The sequence below is a fragment of the Melospiza melodia genome, chromosome 3, assembly GCF_035770615.1.
Source record: "Melospiza melodia melodia isolate bMelMel2 chromosome 3, bMelMel2.pri, whole genome shotgun sequence".
Classification (NCBI taxonomy): Eukaryota; Metazoa; Chordata; class Aves; order Passeriformes; family Passerellidae; genus Melospiza; species Melospiza melodia.
In genome coordinates, this window is record NC_086196.1 from 50755147 (window position 1) to 50762587 (window position 7441).

At 36.5% G+C, this 7441-nt stretch overlaps 1 long non-coding RNA gene across 1 annotated transcript in view; it reads left to right on the plus strand.

Annotated features, from left to right (window-relative positions):
* LOC134416743 (uncharacterized) overlaps positions 1 to 5420 on the plus strand; it is a 59461-nt gene extending 54041 nt beyond the window's left edge. Inside the window, exons 2-3 of the long non-coding RNA XR_010027361.1 lie at positions 4478 to 4533; positions 5300 to 5420. This is a non-coding gene — a long non-coding RNA (uncharacterized LOC134416743). The remainder of the gene's footprint in view (positions 1 to 4477; positions 4534 to 5299) is intronic.
* The last annotated feature ends 2021 nt before the right edge of the window (positions 5421 to 7441 follow it).

The window sequence follows — 7441 nt, forward strand, 5'->3', positions numbered from 1 at the left end:
CAATTATATGCTGGTTTACGTAAACTAACAAATTGTAATTAGAACAATTTTCCTATTTAAAAAGCTTAAAATTTGTAATTTAAAAAATAATTAAAAAAAATAATTTTCCCTTATTTGGGAAAAAAAAATTTGGTTTGTGATAAATTGTATCTTCTCCCTTCTCTCAAGCGTAATCTTCTTTATGGACTACCGGTAATTGTAGTTTATGTAATATGTAGTTTACCAATGCTAGCTGGTATCTGGTTGCTACAGCCAACACAATTTGAACAAAATAAAAAAAAATAGGAAAGAATTAGAAATTAGAAAAAACAAATTCCATTGACAATAACTGCATTATATGCAGGTCAAACTGACATAATCAGGTTAAGACAATTTTTTATATAAAGTACATTTATTGATACCTGGAGCTTCTCACTGTCACTGGACTTACACAGCATTTAGAAATTCAAAATCTGTAATTTAGATTGATCCATGATGCTATTTTTGAACTATTGCTAGCAAATAATTCTTTCCATGCCATTACCACTTGATGTAGCTCTCAAATTTGACCTAGTCCTTCAGTCTGTACTAAGAATTTTAAATCCAGACACATGTATCCAGCTTGAGCAGATGAGGAATATTGTTACTCTGAAACTCCACTCACAGAAGGCAGCCTTAATTTATGAGATCAGAAAGAATCCAGGTTATGAGAAGTTACACATCCATATAACATATGAGGGTATTTTAACTGAGTACCATCTCTTTGAATTTTGCCTAAAGAATAGAAATGAATGACAATTTATATCATATTTACTCTGTTCAAAGTATTACCAAAAGGCTTTGGTAAGAGAAAGGGAGGGAGAAGAAACGATAATGTTTGTGGCTGTGTATATCTTAGTGTAGGGAGCAGGCAGTGAGGGCAGCTCTTAGCATGGTTAAGTTTTGTAAAATGACAATAGCAGTTGAGGAAGGCTTCTAAAAACAAAAAATTCAAAAGGTATTGAAAGGATATAAAATGAGAGAAGAGAAAGCACTTAATAGACTGAAAATCAGTAGAACAAATGTGAGCTGGTTCCTACTCAAACACTTTATTTTTTTTGCAAGGAAGCAGCAAAAGCCTTTTGACCAATTTTAAAGTCACTTGTGAACTAGCTTAGCCCATATCAGAGTAGTATGGCTTGCAAATTGGCATCTTTGTATTTGTCCTTCTCTGGAGTCTTTCTTAACCCCTGTGGAAAAGACCACACACAAACAGCATAGGCTCAGAATGGGCATTGGAAGGAACAGAAAGAAAATTATCAGGTTTTGACCATGGGATAAAGTAAGTTCAAATATTCTCAGAAAAATCACTTAAAAATATGTAAATAAATAAATTTATTGAAAATCCATTTAGATTTTTGTTTGTTCTTTGTTTCCTAGACACAGCCAACACTGGTCTCTTATTTCAAAACAAAAGAAGTACCACTTTTTTCACCCAATGTCTATGACCAAATTCATCTCTATTTAATTTCAAGGATGCCCAGGTTTTTGCTAGCAGCTTCTATGCATCTATCCTATTGTTCTTCTTTTGCAAAACTCCACTTTTGAGTGAAGAAGTTCACAACTATAGTTTTTGGGGAATGATTAACAGGCTGGTTTATTCTGCGATTTCTTCTGCAGATTTTCCGGTGTTTACCCAAGACAGTTTTGCCTACTAGCTCTCAGATGGCTGGTGCCTTTTTTGTGTCCTAATAGAGGTAGGTGATAATACTTTCAAATCAATTGTGATTTTTCTGTTCACATAACTCATAACTTTTTTTCCCCAGGTTCCCTCTTTCTCTGATGTGACATTTATACTATGGAGTTTTCATTTGTTGGTTTGTTTTAGGACCCAAGCATGGCTCCTCCAGAAGTGGCTCTGAGCATCTGGACTCACTTTTCTACCATTTTTCTCCTGATCAAATCATCTTGTGTATAAAACCCAGTGTATTCTATACAACCAAAAATGTGTTTCATTTTCTAGTGAATCACTGTGGCTGCCAAATACAACCCAAATGGCAGTCTGAAAAACAGAGTCTCCTAACGGGAATAGAGAATGCAAAAATGTTCCTCTAAGGCACCTGCCAGAAACCTGTTGATACATCATCTGTTGGAAAATATATGGCAACAGTAATTTCATGGATAGTGAGAAATGTTGCCTTTACAGAGAGTTCCTTTATTTCTTTGGTCTGTTCATAAAAGCATCTCAGTCTTTCTACCCTCACAAGTTAGTTCACCTACTTGGCTAATTCTTCCAATCATTTTAATGACTTGGAAAATGTTTGCTTATTTATTTTGCTTGAATTTAAAAACAAAATAATCTTATTCAAGGCAGGAGTCATGGGCTCCTAGTAAAAATTGGCCTAGCAAAACTTTGCTGAAAGATTCCTTTGTAACTCAAAGACACCCTGGAATTTTTAGGGGCTTTTCCCCCCTCCCCTTTCAGTGTGTGTACCTTTAGATAAAATCATTAGATGAACATTAATGATTATCTCACCAATGGATACCTTTCTGCAAATAACTATCTTTATGGACCTAAAACATAACATGGAGCAGAATTTTTTTTTCAGGGGAGGATGATCTATCGTGACTAGGAATGACTTGCTAACAAATGTGCAGGTTGTATAGGAGACCATCTCAGCATTCATGAAAGTGCCTGCTCACCAGACTGGTTAAGCCTGCTCATAGCATCTGTCAGGCTATGTTACCTAATACAACTTCCAGACAGGATCTAAAAGCTGAACTGGGCCAATATCTCCTCACCCACTTATCTGATCTCAACCCCTCAGCCTTGATGGAATGGGACAAGGGCAGCTCACAACAGAATCACAGAGTCATTTAGGCTGGAAAAAGACCTCTAAGTTCATCAAGTCCAACCTTTGACCAATCACCACCTTGCAGACTAGACCCTGGCATTAAGTGCCATGTCCGTTTATTTCTTGAATACCTCCAGGGATGATGACTCTACCATCTTCCTAGTCTGCCCATTCCAATGCTTAATGAACCTTTCCACTGAGAAATTTTTCCAGACGTCCAATCTGAACCTTCCCTGTGGCAGCTTTAAGCTATGTCCTCTCACCCTGCCACTGGTTGCCTGGGAGAAAAGACTGATGTCCACTTGGACACACCCTTCTTTCAGGGAATTGTCAAGCATGGTAAGGTGTTTCCTCCCCCAGCCTCCTTTTCTCCAAACTAAACAACCTCAGCTCCCTCATCTGCTCTTCATAGGACTTAATCACTAGAAGTTTCAGCAGCTTCATTGCCCTTCTCTAGACACACTTCAGCACCTCAATGGCCTTCCTGAAGTGAAGGGCCCAGAACTGGATGCAGGTTTCAAGGTGCAGCCTCACAGGGCTGAGTAGAGAGGGACAATCACTGTCTTCGTCCTGCTGGTCGCATTCTTCCTGATACAGGCCAGGATGCCACTGTCCTTCCTGGTCACCTGGGCACACGCAGTTTGTCTGCTGTGGACCAGCACTCCCAGGCCCTTTTTTGCAAGGCAGCTTTCCAGACAGACTTTCCCCAGCTTGTAGTGCTGCCTGGAGTTGCCTGGTGGCCAAAGTGTGGGACTTGACACCTCACCTTGTTGAACCTCATGCAACTGGCCTCAGTCCATCTATCCAGCCAGTCCAATCCCTCTATAGAGCCCTCCTACGCTCCGGCAGCCAAATGATTGCATAACTCACCTCAGGTAATATTTCCCTGCCGATAAATTTTGCTTCACTTCAACACAGAATCTACTTCTTTGGTGCATGGCAGGATATGTCTGGGATGTGTTTCTAAAATGATGTGACATCTTCTGCCATTTAAGGCCACAAATTAGTAGAAGGAAGAGCATTGAGGAAGATTCAGAGCAGAATTATCCATTGATCTGAATAATAATGGCATGTGCAATTACTCATGCTGGGACAGAAGTCACAAGAACCATTAATCCTCATGCTTCAGGACATAATTGAGCAACAGCTGGAGTCAGGAATAATTTCCTCTATGGCAGACCATTGCACAATTCTGTGTATTAGGGATATTTATGTCTACATTTGAGAAGGCTGGCATCAGCTCACTTGAAGACAGAAGGTCAAATTAGATGGTCCTCTGGTTTCTTCTGTAGCAATTATTATGTTTTTACACTGATACAAACATTGTAAAAATCCCAAGCTGTCTCAGGCGTCATGTAGGAAATAATGGCTGCTTCTTCATTCTCATTTTTTCCATCTGCTTTGGATAACCTGGAAATTAATACCAGTTGAGTCTGTGGTAAATTCTTGAACCAACAAGTAGCAAAATGAGGAAGTGGAACTGCAAAAGACCATGCAGCAAATAAACATCTTCCATATCAGTGTGTCTACTTTTACCAGAAGTCGATTTTAGCCTATTAGGAAGACCCATCTCAAAACATGTTTCAACATCTTTAGCATCACCTTGGTCTCACTTTAACTAGTCTCACTTTGACTAGTTGTATCTATGTGATTTCTTCTGGCAGGATTTCCGTGAACCACCAAGTGGAAATGATGAGAATGGAAATTCAGATAAGAATAAGTAAGTAATTTAAATATAAAAATTATGGAGGTTCTGTACTGCACTCTTCCTTAAAGAAAACCCTGATGATGTTGATAGTTTCGCTAATTCAGTATGCAATGTTTTATGAGTTAGTAATGCAAATTCAGTGCTAGCTGATTAGATTGATGCTGATAATCCGAGATAATAATGAAAAAGAAATTCGGTCTCCCCCAAATATTTCCACTTTGCAAACTATGCAAAGTTTTGGGACTTATATTGCCACTCTCATTAAGACAAGGAAACCACAACTTGTTTTGAACACTAGCAGAGTAGGTAAATTTTCAAATTCTGTTCCACTTCACACTCATAATTTAACATTTCTTTTAGCTCATATCTTCTTTGACTCATCTGTATGGTAGCAACCAGACTCAGCCACTGTCCAGTGTAAACACAAAAATCCTGAATGAAGTCAGAGGAAAGCTCTGTAATCATCTAGTATAATTTGAAATTGATAGTTTTAGTTCCTACTGTGCCTTAGTCAAGTGTTGCTTGATTTTGATTCTGCCTCTTAAGGATAAAATTCACGACTGTACATATCATAAAACTATTTAATAAAAAGAATACCTCTGAAGCTATTTATTATTTGGCAACAAAACAACAATAACAATAATAATAATAATCATCATCATCAGCATCATCATCATCATCTCTATTAACACTGGGGATGGCTTTTCTCCTGAAGAGGGGAATTTTAGTCTCCAGAAAATGCCTATAGTTATTCTGAATGTCCATCCTCTTTTCACAGTAACAGACATGAAGAAAAATTTATACTATGGGAAGTTATTTACTGAGGAGATTCTGAGTAGCTGCAAGTAATCATCCTGTGATAGAAGGCCCAGGCAAACTGAAGCAACAGGAATTCAAAGGCATTCAAGAAATTTCCTTGTATTTGAAGTTGAAATAAATAAAAGATATTGCAAATAACATATGTGGTTAAATCAAGTCACTTTACATTTATGTAAGGCGCTATATTCAGGGTATTTCCAGAAAAGCTGTTCTGAAAGTCAACAACTTTAGACTGAATTTATATTCTATCTTCCCATTTCCAGGTTTATGTCTTTCAGAATTAAATAGTTGATTACTGGAGGAAATACATTGAAATTTTAGTTTTAGTAAAAAACCTTTGAAATACTCTATAGAGAACATGTAATATGGATTATAAAAATATGTGCACTGTAAATTACAATTTCCAAATAAGCAATCTACAGAAAAACATTGATCAAATAAATTAATGTTTAAGCTAAAATATTGTCCCCATTTCTTTTTGTGTATCAGATGAAAGGAAAATTAAAGGGGAGAAAAGAAAATTAGGGGAAGGCAACTTAATAACAATTTTTCTTTCTGTCTCCCATCACACTTTTTATTTCACCATTGTTGATATTGTTCTGTTCTGTCATCTGTTCTACATTAGATTGAAATCTCTTAATGTATTCTCTAAGCAGCTCTTGTGAGAGGTAAAGGGAGACTGAAAGCAACTGAGAAACATAAAGACATTGTGATGGGAAAGATGGGCACATAATAAATCAGAAATGATTAGAGGTTTTTGAAGATGTGGAAGAGCAAATTTAGCATGTTGGAAAATAATTCTAAATTAAGTTTTGCAGTTTAATATCTGCACTAATTTCCACAACAATTCCACAATTTCCACAAAAGAAGTAAAGTCAAGTTTATTGAATTTCAAAGAAGAAAAGTGAAGATTCTACCCCATTAAGTTATTTTTGCTGATGCTTTATTATTTACCTATACTGACTCTGCAGCACCATATACCATAAGCCTTCAAAATCTTAAAAGTTCTTGATTTGCTCCAAGAATTTTTTATTGCCTCCATATATTTTCTAATTACAAGCTTTTAGTTTTAAGTCTAAGTGGCATCTCCTTAAACTGAGTTCTGATTAACAACTCTCTGCATAAAGAAACATCAGCTGTTTCAATTTAATTTATCCATGACAGATTTTAGGGTTGAATAGGCCCTTAAGCAGCTCATGTTCTTATATAAAAAGACTGGAGTTTTCAGGAAGGACAATTTAGAGATTTAGCATTGACACGGGTTCTCTGGCTTTCTAGAATACCTCAAAAAAAAAAAAAAACAAAAAAAAAAAACAACCAAACCAATTTCTGGAAATATTTTGGAAGCTAAGTCAGACAGAGAGATATACCAATTCTTGAGTTCCAGTTTCCCAAGCTGACCAAGACCAACTTCTAACATCCATACTTAATAACTTTAATCACTTGCATGACATTATTTAAGTTAACTGGAAGATTCCGTACCTCAAGTGAGCACATACCTTTATAAAATCAGAGACACACTACATGTGCAAATAAATATTCTGATTTAACTTTTAAGTATTTTTTTAAAAGTAAATTAAGAGTAACAGAAAAGAAATTATTGTTTAGGGTTTGTTTTTTTTTTTTTAATCAGTTCTAATTATTTCAAACATTTCTAAATGCAATGGATACGCAGGTAAAAATAATTATGCCATTTGTACTAAAAATGTAACTTTATTGAGTCCAACCCTGAAACAGCAGGGAAACCTTCCACAATGTCAGATTGTTCAAAGTCCCATCCAGTCTGGCCTTGAAGAAAATATCTTAAGGAATTTAGTGAATAAATTTAAAATATAAGTTCCAATGTACCCAAGGCTGCACACATCTACTTTCCTTCTTTTCCTAGATCAGTATTTCTTCCCTTGCCTCTCCCTGCTCTGTAGTTTGTCTTCTCCTTAGCCCTGTGATCTGTATTCTGTATGTGAGAAATAGTATCTCATTGCTAAAATCAGACAGCTCTTCTCTCTCGTGCCTTCAAGCCTACTCGGACTGGTTTGAGCAGATAACTGATGACTGAGATCTAGGGTATCTATCAGTTCAGATGCTATTCTTCTGCTTCCTG